General features: G+C 44.5%; 1 protein-coding gene across 1 annotated transcript in view; it reads left to right on the top strand.

Moving 5' to 3' along the window:
- The window catches only part of kl-3 (dynein heavy chain 8, axonemal kl-3), an 895,452-nt gene that overhangs the window by 502,644 nt on the left and 380,436 nt on the right, over nt 1-12,372 (top strand). The window lies entirely within an intron of this gene.

Genomic DNA, 12,372 nt, shown 5'->3' with positions numbered 1-12,372 from the left:
CCGAGGGATCGACCAGGGCGACTGCATCTAGTATTAGAAAAAAATTAGTTTTAAAAATAAAACAAGACGAGAATAAAAACGAGTGACCGAAAGTAATCGTTATTTGTAAGATTTATTTATAATAAAAGAAATGTTATCTTTGGCATTCAATGTAAAAATCCCAGAAGTCTTTTAAAAATTAAACTTACAAACAATAGTTACTTTCAGCCTCAATAAAAACTTACTTAATAAGTAAGTTGTGGGACAGAACAAGTTCCTCGGATAATATGCTTAAGATGGAACGCTTTAGCCTTCCATTTTTTTTATAGATTTACCTTCAGCCTTGTCTAAAAATATAAGAAAATGCAAAAAATATCGAGAAGAAATTAGCAAACTTTTGTTTTCGGTCACTTGATTTATTTTATTTTGTTGTAAACAATTATTACGAAAAATAAACCACACATTATTTATGTATTTTATATTATTTATTAAAACATTTATTTATTTTGCAGTTGCGGAAAAAAAATAACACTTTTCCAGGAACTGAAAATTGGAGATGTTTGAGATTTTTATTTAAATACGTACACAAAAGTAAGAATTATTGTTAAATGTTATTAATATTCATTTTTATCGAATTTTAACCACAAATATAAGTTTTAAAAACAAACATCTCTTATTTTTTGTCCCTAGAAACTTTGCACTCAATAAGATTTTTAAATTCTTTCACAGATTTGTTTATTATATGCACCATTTGTTGCTTTTCACGTCAAAAATTAATATTTTTCACAGCTATTTTTTTTCCGCCACGTGTTATTTTGGGAATCTTGTATTTCCCTTATTATACCCGTTACTCGTAGAGTAAAAGTGTATACTAGATTCGTCGGAAAGTATGTAACAGGCAGAAGGAAGCGTTTCCGACCCCATAAAGTATATATATTCTTGATCAGGATCACTAGCCGAGTCGATCTAGCCATGTCCGTCTGTCCGTCTGTCCGTCTGACCGTCTGTCCGTCTGTCCGTCTGTCTGTCCGGATGAACGCTGAGATCTCGGAAACTATGAGAGTTAGGCTATTCAGATTTGGCGTACAGATTCCTGAGCTTCTTACGCAGCGCAAGTTTGTTTCAGTAGACTGCCACGCCCACTCTAACGCCCACAAACCGCCCAAAACTGAAACTCCTACAGTTTTGATGCTAGATAGAAAATTTTAACTGAAATGTATTGTTCTCATCAATAACTATCGATTGACCTAAAAAAAAGTTTGCCACGCCCACAAACCGCGAAAACATGTGACGCCCACAATTTGGATGCTAGATGAAAAATTTTGACTGAAATGTATTGGTGTCGTCAATACCTATCGATTGATCCAAAAATAAACGCTTAAATCTGTCTACCGCCGGTAGGTGGCGCATTTTAATTTCGCTTTGCTGCTTGCATATCTCCATTTCCCTTTGAGTAACGGGTATCTGATAGTCGAGGTACTCGACTATAGCGTTCTTCCTGTATTACTAATCAATGAATGGATTTCATCCGTGAACTCGAGCCTCTGCGCTTCTTTGTATAGTAGGGTCTGCGCTTCCTTGACGTAAAATTCGGTCACTGCTGACGGCATGTCAGTCCTTTGGCGTTTAGCTAGAAGTCGCTGGATATATATCGGAAAAATATTCCACGTCGAGTAAGACTTTATTCGCACTACGAGTTGTGAAGACGTGTCTGCGTAGTTCGGTCATATCGATCTCCTTTGCTCGTGATGGAACTTTTGGCCACTTACTGGGTTCGCTTTTCAAAAACTCTGCTCCGTAAAGCCATGTGTTCACACAAGGGTTTGTGATGACCTTCGTTGCCCCGTCTGCAATGTTGAGCTTTGATGGGATCCATCGCCATTGATCCACTCGTGTGGTTTCTAAGTCTGCTGTGCTTCACGAGTTGTTGAAAGTTGCGAGGATCCATCACCAGCCATTGTAGAACGGTTCGTGAATCCGACCGGAACGTAAGATCGTCAACTCGTAGGCTACGTACGTTGATAATTATACCCGTTACTCGTAGAGTAAAAGGGTATACTAGATTCGTCGGAAAGTATGTAACAGGCAGAAGGAAGCGTTTCCGACCCCATAAAGTATATATATTCTTGATCAGGATCACTAGCCGAGTCGATCTAGCCATGTCCGTCTGTCCGTCTGTCCGTCTGTCCGTCTGTCCGTCTGTCCGTCTGTCCGTCTGACCGTCTGTCCGTCTGTCCGTCTGTCCGTCTGTCTGTCCGGATGAACGCTGAGATCTCGGAAACTATGAGAGCTAGGCTATTGAGATTTGGCGTACAGATTCCTGAGCTTCTTACGCAGCGCAAGTTTGTTTCAGTAGACTGCCACGCCCACTCTAACGCCCACAAACCGCCCAAAACTGTAACTCCTACAGTTTTAATGCTAGAAAATTTTAACTGAAATGTATTGTTCTCAACAATAACTATCGATTGACCTAAAAAAAAGTTTGCCACGCCCACTTAAACGCCCACAAACCGCGAAAACCTGTGACGCCCACAATTTGCATGCTGGATAAGAAATTTTAACTGAAATGTATTGGTGTCGTTCATACCTATCGATTGATCCAAAAATAAATTTTCCACGCCCACTCTAACGCCCATAACGCTTAAATCTGTCTACCGCCGGTAGGTGGCGCATTTTAATCTCGCTTTGCTGCTTGCATATCTCCATTTCCCTTTGAGTAACGGGTATCTGATAGTCGAGGTACTCGACTATAGCGTTCTTCCTTGTTTTATTTGCTAAGCGTGAGCCCATCACGGCTCCATGCGCGGAATAGATAGTGGCCTTAGTGGCGCCACTTTGCTTTTCGCGGCTACTAGCAAAACGTCCACCTCGTATTTTTGGGAAACTCGGAGGTAGCAAGCAGCGGAATAAGCATACTCGCTAGCGTCCACGAACGTGTGCAGGCCGATTCGGGTTCCAAAAGACATGCTTGGGGAGTAGCATCTCGGAATATTAAATGTTGCCACTTGAGGCAGCAACAGCTTCCATTGATTCCAGTCCTCCAACAGTGATTCTGGCAGCTCTTGGTCCCAGCTGATGTTTGCTCGCCAGATTTTCTGCAGATGGATTTTTAATCCGATCCTATGACACGACAGTAGGCCCAAGGGCTCGAAAATCGACATGAGAACCTGAAGGACTTCTCTAGTTGTTGGGACTGCAGTATCGGTAAGGACGTCTCGCTTAAGTCTTGAGAATCTGCAAACCAACTTAAGTACGCCTTTATGTGGGTCCCAATACATACCCAAAACCTTTTCTGTAGCGCCGAACTGCACTGGCTCCTGTTCCTTGGCGTCTCCATCGTTCTTAAGTTACGAGAGAAGTTTAACGGAAATTGACGCCCAGTTTCGAATTTCGAATCCGCCTCTGGAATGGACCTCCCTTACTTGGCTGGATATTTCGATGGCTTTCTGTTCATCACTCGTACTGACGATGAAGTCCTCGACATAGTGCGCACGCTGAATCGCATCCAAGGCTAAGGGGAATTGCTGCTGGTGGACTTCTGCATTTTTGTCGCGAACGTAGTGGGCTATGAATGGTGCACAATTGATACCAAAGGTCATGGCACGCATGACGCATGACATCATACCAAAGAAAGCGCTGAGAATGCATGTCTTCGTGGCGAATGTTGATCCAGTGAAACATTTTGGAGACTTTTCCGACTAGGAGAACGTCGATGAGTGGGTTTAAGCAGTCCGGTCCGCTTAACAAAAAGTCGTTGAGGCATACTCCGTTTATTTTTGCTGCCGCATCCCAAACCAGCCTTATCTTTCCAGGCTTATTCGGATTTGTGAATATGTGAAAGTACTAAGTGCGAGTTTCTTCTTTCTTCGCCTCCTCGTCAGATAGGTGCTTGGCGTATCTTTTGGCAAGAAGACTTTTTATTTGGTCGTTGATTTTGGAAAAACAGATCCGGTTCGCTCAGAATTCTGGTTCTTATGCATTGTAGGCGCTTTAGAGCTGTAGTGCGACTCTCGGGAAGCCGAGTCGATCTAGCCATGACCGTCTGTCCGTCTGTCCGTCTGTCTGTCCGTCCGAATGAACGCTGAGATCTCGGAAACTATGGGAGCTAGGCTATTGAGATTTGGCCTGCAGATTCCTGAGCTTCTTACGCAGCGCAAGTTTGTTTCAGCAATGTGCCACGCCCACTCCAACGCCCACAAACCGCCCAAAACTGTGGCTCCTACAGTTTTGATGCTAGAATAAAAATTTTAACTAAAATGTATTGTTCTCATCAATACCTATCGATTGACTCAAAAAAAAGTTTGCCACGCCCACTTTAACGCCCACAAACCGCAAAAACCTGTGACGCCCACAATTTTCATGCTAGATAAAAAATTTTAACTGAAATGTATTGGTCTCGTCGATACCTATCGATTGATCCAAAAAAAATTTGCCACGCCCACTCTAACGCTTATAACGCTTAAATCTGTATACCGCCGGTAGGTGGCGCATTTTAATCTCGCTTTGCTGCTTGCATATCTCCACTTAGCTGAGTAACGGGTATCTGATAGTCGAGGTACTCGACTATAGCGTTCTTCCTTGTTTTTAATATAGATTATCTTGTTTTTTACTCTCACTGTTTTCAATATTATTAGTCTGCGACAGACTTACCTGGGAATCGTTTCTTTTTCACTTTTAAGGCACTAATTTAATTTAATTTAGTAAATTGCTGGTATGTTTGCTTCAACTTCTAACTCCTTCACTAAAGTAAACGCAAGTGAAAAGACGAAAAAAGGCGCGTGCCTTCCAGAAAAACAACAAGCAACAACAACAACGGTTCCGCTAAGCCGTTGTTGTTTTTTTTGCATGTCCCGTTTGGTCTATGCATCTTGCACATAAAAGCAGGGTATTTATAGACATATTCGACTATGCAAATCGGTTTATAAAAATATATTTTTAAAACTTTACATATTATTAAATTATATTAATAAACATATAAATTTGTTTAAGAAATACAAATATTTTAAAACAGAAACCTATTATTTTAAATCGTTATTTTAACATTTACGAACAAATGTCGCATTATTCAAAAGGCAAGGGTGCACAAAGGTCTATATATTTTAGTTGCTGGGCCTCCTTCCCTTCACGCGCACTTTTTCGTCTGAGACTTGACGAGAGAGGGAGAGCCCAAAATTACTTTTTTGTGCGTTCTCTTTGCGGACCCGACTGAGAGCGCGTCGCTTTGCCGCCGTTGCGCTCAGCTCTGCCGGCATCGCTGGCTTCTCTGCCGACGTCGCAGTCGGCTTCGTGATGATTGGGCGCTTAACTCAATTTTGGAACTGCAGGGTATATTCGGAAATACCAGACATATAATAGAATTTGATACCCCGGAAAATTTGGTATCAATCTTAAGGGAATATATCCCTCCTAACATAACAATAGGTATTCACTGTACTTTAGAAGACTTACATAAAATTCAAAATCCACTTAAAGAAAATTTCACGAATAAATTCCTATATACAAAAATATTCGTCCAAGATGTAGAAAACCCTGAAGACAGAGCATTAATAATAGAAGAAACTCATTGTAGAGCACACAGGGGACTGGACGAAAATTACAAGCAAATTAACAGACTATACTATTGGCCAAGTTTGAACAAAAAACTTCAGGAGTACATAAGGAACTGTACAATTTGTAATAGTAACAAATATAATAGACACCCTGTACTAATTCCTATTGGTCAAGCACCCATCCCAAATAAAGAAGGAGAAAATTTGCATATCGACATTTTTTACGCTCAGAATTTAATGTTCATTACTTGAATTGATTTATAATCAAAATACTTAGTTGTAAAGGAGATTCAAAATAAACTCAACATAGAAACCAAAATTTCAGAAATATTGCAACATTTTCCACTTGCTAAAACTTTAATAATGGATAACGAGCCTAGTTTTTCATCAACTGTAACGAACTGATTTTGTGTGTCTGCTCGCTACGAGATTCGTGCGGCTAGGTCAGAAGATTGTGCGTTCGTCCCACCAAATTTATATGACGTGATTGCCCGGAGATCAGTGAGAAAACAAAGTGTTCAAATGGTAACAGTGGGATTTATTCTCGTGGTATTAGTACAGCGGGTGTGTGGCTGGGCTGGCTTCGGTATCTCTTGGCTGTGGTTCAGCCGGCTGCTGGCGCTCCTCTTGCTGGCTCCTCGACGCGTTGACTCGTCTTCCTCTGGATCCTGGGTCTCGGGACGCTCGTAGTGGCCGCCTCTGCTTGCTTGCCGACGCGTTGCCTCGGGGTCGCTTGTTGCGCCTTAGACCCGCAGAGAGTTAGGCCTTGTGGTCTTAGGGAAGCGTCACCGTTCTCAGACTAGGGTGAACAAGCCTTGCTCTCCAGGCCGACGCCTTTCGAGGCAATACCTGTCCCTTGCTCTTTCCGGACGGTCCCGCTAGGTTCTTGCTCAGTTCGCGCTGACAGTCAAGGCTGCCGCCAGGAGGCTGTCTAGCGGTTCACTTCGCTTTACGCCTAGCGCAGACGAACGTTCCACCCGGCTTCACCCTAATGCGTGACGTCCGCGACGCTCCTGCGCTCCCCAATGAGCTCCGCGCGGCGATGGTAACGTGGCTGCCGGAATTGTCTGCTGGCGTCGCTGTCTATGTCCTCTGCGCTGTCTTCTGACCAGTATCTCGTCGTTCTGGCGCTCGGGGAGCTGGGCGGTCGCTGCTCGGGGACTTGCCGGTAATCGCAGGGCTCTCCAGGCTGCCGCCTCTTGAAACCGCAAATCGATCTACCGCTCGTCCGTCACGCCAGGTCCTGCTTGGTCGGGCAAGGTACGCTGGGTCGCAGGCAACTTTCCTCCCCAAGCTGACGGCTCTTCGTCGTAGGACTCTTTTGCTTGTCTCTGACAGACCCGCCGGGCGACTCGCCAGGGTGTGGTCGTGACAAAGTTAGAAAACAAACGCCTTGACTTAGCCGCGTGATGCCTTCCAGAACTCAGCCACCTGTGTCTCAATTCGAAGATTCCTGAAGTCCTAATCCCGAACGTCTCGACGTGGCGATCTTGCTCCTCGTATGCTTCCCACGGCGCTGCTTCCGACGACTCGCTTGGTTGTAGCTCCCTCGTAGATTATTTGCTTGACTGACTGTTTATTTGGTACTTTAACTGATCTTGCAGGTTTGACTCCTCGTGATCGACTGATCCAGCTGCCAGGGCTCTGCGGCCTTATATAGGGCCTCCGGGAACCGTTATTTCCCTTTTGCGCACGGCCCGCTGGGTCTCTCCACTCTGGGTCCAAAGTCCGTGCCTCCTGGATGACCCACTTCTCCTTCACGTACCGCTCCCCATAGATGCTCCGCCCACTGCTGCCACTCCGCTGATTCCCGTGCCGCTTGTGGCATGCCTGTGTGCCGCTCCACTGCCGAGATGTGGTACTTCCTCTCCCGGTCCAAAGTTCACGGGCGAGTCCAAAGTCCGGTGGAGTTCCGTTATCCCCTTTTGCATACGGCACTCTTGCTCTGCACGCGAAGTCTCCATTCTCTCTCGATCTCCATCCTTGGTCTCCAATCTCTCTCGCTCTCCTTCATTGGTCTCCAAACTCTCTCGCTCTCCTTCGTTGGTCTCCAAACTCTCTCGATCTCCACCATTGGTCTCCAAACTCTCTCGTTCTCCTCGCCGCGCCGTTACTACGCGAATTCGCCGCGTATCTGGTAAGCGGCCGGCCATCTGCTGCTGCTTCTATTTGTGGGGAGTTATTCAACTCCTCACACTTTGTAATAAAATCAGGGAATATAATAAAAAAATTGATGTAATCCAAGGAGCCATTTTTGTAAATGGTTATAATACTGTTAATGATACTCATGTAAATGGGTCATTTTTAATTACTTTTTATAGTACTACTACAATAAATATTATACCCTACTCTAATTTGGACCATAAGATAATAGAATATGTCACTGCTAAACAGTATAATGATTTTTTAGTATCCAAATATCTTATGTCAAATGATTCGGAACTTTCATTCGATAACATTAACATATTAAACCTATTTATTAAAATTAAACAAACTCAAATCCCAATAACATTTATACTGATCATGTTAATTTTAATATATGTAATTATCACGCTTGTATTTAAATTCAAAAAATATCTAATATTCAAACCACGGCAAATACCCGAAAATAATATGTCCGAAAATGAAAATACCACTGAGGATGAAAGTATAGTCGAATTGACAAATCATCTAAATTCAGTTTATCCGAAACTTCCAATGAATCGGGATGATTCAATTTAGAAGGGGGAGAGTTATCCAGCTCATGATCCCTGCCTCTTTACCCAATTTATAAACGAACTCTTCATATACAATTCTTCTCTGAGAACGCTTTCCAGCTCGGGCGTCCAGCCGCCTTACCCAAGTCGTAAACAATTTCTTATAAACAATTTTTAGCTGGGATCCCCTTACTCAGCGTTCCCACAGAATCCCAATTAGCTCCCCCACTTCAATCGAAGTTCATTATTAAGATTCAATTGCGCCGCAGACCTTCTAACATAAACTAAGCTGGGTCCAGCTAATGTAAACACAAGCATCCGGTCAACACCCGGCGAGCCCCAAAACTGCAGCGTAATCCGTTTGACAATTAGATCATCCGATTTCCCCAATTCTCGTAAACCGAGGTTTGATTATCAGATAAGCGGCCCCTGACCAGTCAGTCCGTTTTTGCATCCGAGAAGATCGGTTGTATAAGAACTTAATTGTGAACCGCCAAGAATAAAAGTCGATACTAAGGAAATGTTGTGAAGTTTAAACTTAGTGAATAAAAAATAAAAAACTATAGTGTGTGCATCGCCACTTGTTTTTGCATTTAGGTGAATTTCGGACATTTTTAAAGCCGTGAGCCAACCCTGGATGGTGCGTTGAAGTTCACGGATAGCTGGCACAGATTTCTGATTAACGGACTGCACACTGAAAAGTATTTTTAATTGTTTTCGAAAAGCTCAGAAGCCGTATCTAGCTTTGAGAATTGGCAAACTATCAGCTGCACTGTCTCCGGCTTCTGCTATGCACCCGGTGCATTCGTCGTATTCTGCCTTGATGCGGTCCCATAACGCGCGTAATTCTTCGCGGCGAGTGTTAAGCATGAAAAGAGTAGTAGGGACCGGCGAAGGAAGGTATTTCCCTGGATTCAAATTCACTCAGCCGATCTGAGACCTCAATAAATTAGCTTAGAGCAATTTGGGAAGCTGTTAATGCCATTTTGACGTTTGCACGAGTGACCCTTTTTCGGGACGACGAGGACTTAGCGGTTAGTTCGGGTGTGGGCGGATCTACGGATATACCTGGGACTACGCAGGTGGAAACTGGAGCACGTACCGACCTGGTTACTTTGCGGAATTAAAACCGGATTAGAATTAGGATTAGGAACAGTAAGTGAGGAGTTCGTGTATCACCCGTGGAGAAAGAATACTATGGTATTTAACCTATGTATATTGTAATTTGTAATTGGGATCAAGTTTGGTATTATTTTTTGCTGGTATTAATTTTGCCTTTGAAATAATTTGAGGGGGAAAATTCCAAATATGTGTATAGTCCCCGGTGGAGTAATAGTATTATTTCGCCTTTAATTAAACATCTGAGTGAAGAAAAATACCAAAATATGTTGTTGTTGGCCGGAGGATGTTATTTGTTGATTATTTAGTACTAGTGTATTCTTTTAGTTTTAATTAATATTCCGAGAGAAGTTCACGTTGATTATTTAGTACTAGTGTATTCTATTAGTTTTAATTAATATTCCGAGGAAAAAAAATAATAAAATATACCGTGTAAGGACCTTTTTCATAGGCTGGGATAAAACTCAGTCCGGCCAGGGTCCTCTAAAGCTAAATTTGTAGAAAAATATTGGAACGAAACTGGACGGGGAGTTGCCGCGGGGATTTGTGGGGAAAGGAGGCCAGAGTATCCGCGTTGCACCGAGTAAGCAGCTCAAGCGCAACACGGCACCCGAAGGGTATAGTGGAGGGCGGGGCTGCTCCCGGCGAAAATACTAACGAAACGAGCGGCGTAGCCGATCCCTGAGAAAATACCAACAAAACTGGACGTTCCCCTGGATGTGCGACTCACAAGCTACTGGGGTAGGGGGTAGGGATCCGAGGGGAGGATGGCCGGAGGCGACCCTTCCCTGTGCTCCCTGTGGTCGATCGAGTGGTCGTTTGTACTGAGTAAGCTTCTCTGGCGCAACACGATTCCCGACCGGCACAGATCACTGCATGTGGCTCGCGACTACCTAAACCGTATTTGGGGCGGGGTTCCCAGGAGAGGGTGGCCAGAGGCGATCCTTTCCTATGCTCCTTGTGGGCGATCGGGTGGTCGTTTGCACTGAGTAAGCTTCTCTGGCGCAACACGATTCCCGATCGGCACAGATCACTGCACGTGAATCGCGACTACCTAAACCGTATTTGGGGCGGGGTTCCCAGGAGAGGATGGCCAGAGGCGATCCTTTCCTATGCTCCTTGTGGGCGATCGGGTGGTCGTTTGCACTGAGTAAGCTCCTCTGGCGCAACACGATTCCCGACCAGCACAAATCACTGCACGTGGGTTCCCGAAAAATGCACAAATTCACACGGACACATACTTCCTCATTCTCTCTTGTCTTTATTATTCGCTAGTACTACTACTACCCTTACTAGTTTGAACTTAAATAAATTGCCTTCGTGGCGTAACGACTTATGGCTAACTTAACTTATAAATAAATGGCCATCGTGCCGAAATATCCAATTGTATGCCTTCGTGGCGGAAAGAATAAAAGTCGCGAAATGTGGAGGGTGTGTTTCACGCATCCTGACACCCCCCCCCCCCTTTTTTTCGGCGTGATTATGGCGGAGGGAAACGATCACCTCCCAGCCGGCGGTGATGGTGACTCGGAACCGATGACCCTCGATCTGGCGCAGGTAGCGCACCCTCCGTCGATCCTGCTCCTCGATGGATGCGACTAGGGCTGTAGGCAGTCGTCGCTGGTGGGTGTCTACCCTCCAGCCGATTAGGGCGACGATCCACTGGGCCTCCTCCATGACTTGTCCAGCGTCCGGACACTCCCGGAGGACTTGCAGGACCTCCTCCTCCTCTTCCCCGCTGAGGAATAATTGAAGGTCCGGTTCCTCGCTCGTCCCCCCATGCTCCAGCTGCAAACGCCGCAGGTGGCTCGGCGCTAACTGCGGTGCTTGCGTCCGGCGACCACGGCACGGTGGAGATGGAGTCGCCGTTACGAGCTTCGCGTGACTGGAGGCTGAGGATTGGGCTGAAGCTGGGTGGTGTGGGGCTCCGGTCTGACAGGACCGAGTCCCGGCTGGGGGGTGCGCCGTCGTTGGTATCCATGTCCGAGTCATGGTGGTCGACCGGTTGGTAGACCCCTGCGACGAAGTTTGGGTAGAAGGGCTCCATCCTGTTGTTGTAGTTCCGATCTGTAGATTGCTAGAAAATTAGCCGAGGTCTACGTTCCTTACTTGCCCTGCGAGGGCGAGGATCGACTTATCTAGTGGGTACAACTCTCAGCTTAACCTAGTTTTCTACTAAAGTTGTTACTACGATGCTTTGGGTACATTCGTCGACTCCCTTATGTTGGGCACGCGCTCTCTCCGGTGGCTTCTTCCGGGTCCCCTAGTTGGTCGCTGCGTTGGTGGTACTCCTTCAGGTCGCCTACTCCTGCTGTTCGCCTCTTTATGTTTTCCATATGTTGTATCCTGACGATATTCGGGGAGAGGAACTTCAGCAAAAATTGAAAGCCACATATCCCTAGAATATGTGTGTGAAAGGATTTTTCGATACGATGAATAGTTTGTGAATGAGAGCGTCTCGAATACACCTGCGTCACGCGGTGCGTACTTTTAAAAACTTTAAACGCGTTTTTCTCGAAACCATGTTTTCCAAAAAAATTCCGCGTCCACAGCTTCATCCTGTGAACCGATTTGCTTCATGTAAAATTTTTATGAAAGTATATGCTTTTTTATTGGGCACTAAGCTACTCCGGAAATAAAAAATAATTTATTTATAATTTTTCAACGTGGTTTAACTGAAAAAAAATGTACGAAAATCGAATTTTAAAATTCGAACATTCATTACGCGGTCAATTTATGGCCGCAATTTGATGCCATTAGGTTAGTGCCTTACAAAAGTATATTAACTTTAACTAATGATAACAATTTTCTATTTGAGTTGACTACAAGAGGCTGCAGGCTCGGAATTTTTGGACGATGTTTGCCGCGCGGAGGCAGACGAAAGCCGCCATTTTGCAGCCGCCATTTTGAATTTCACCATCAAATAAATTTTAAAAAAATCTTGAATAATAAACGAATTCAAAAAGCAAAACCCGAAGTTCGTACGCCTTTTCATTATCCCACAAAAAATTGACAAACTTTGCCTTCAT

The sequence above is a fragment of the Drosophila suzukii genome, chromosome Y (assembly GCF_043229965.1).
Source record: "Drosophila suzukii chromosome Y, CBGP_Dsuzu_IsoJpt1.0, whole genome shotgun sequence".
Classification (NCBI taxonomy): domain Eukaryota; kingdom Metazoa; phylum Arthropoda; class Insecta; order Diptera; family Drosophilidae; genus Drosophila; species Drosophila suzukii.
The sequence above is the reverse complement of the archived record's forward strand: the minus strand, read 5'-3'. Positions and strand labels throughout refer to the sequence as shown.